Consider the following 537-nt stretch of genomic DNA (forward strand, 5'->3'; position numbering starts at 1 on the left):
TTTTAAATGTTTTAATAACTTTTCATGACAATGAGACATGTCTGCTCCTGATAGCACCAATCTACTTCAAGAGGAAGATGGGCAGTGAATATGGAGTTGGTTAGCCATTTGGGCAAGAAACTGCTCTTTCCTGGACTATTGCATGAACTGGACACAGAGAACCCTCAGAGAGAGGACTTGTAAACTTACTTAAAGGTGAGATGGTCTTTCAGGGTTCCTGATTCATGAAAGAGTCTGTGAGACATTCTGCAGGACACAGCAGATAGTGACTGAACTGCCTTGGAAAAGTGTGCTGGATACTATGGGCCTGTTGGTCAAAAATGAATGCCCCAATGGTACATAGGAACTTTGGTTGACTGTCCAGGCAGAGAGATATCTCTGTGATTTCTAGAGTTTTGTAAATTGCTTACTTCTCATTTACTTAGGTAGTATTATAGCCTTTTGGAGTCTTTGATGGAGTTAAAGAATAGATAGATAGTTATAGTTTTCCTTTGTTATGATGAAAGATAAAATAGATATAAATATTGTAACTGTAAT

The sequence above is a fragment of the Microtus ochrogaster genome, unplaced genomic scaffold, assembly GCF_000317375.1.
Source record: "Microtus ochrogaster isolate Prairie Vole_2 unplaced genomic scaffold, MicOch1.0 UNK159, whole genome shotgun sequence".
NCBI lineage: Eukaryota > Metazoa > Chordata > Mammalia > Rodentia > Cricetidae > Microtus > Microtus ochrogaster.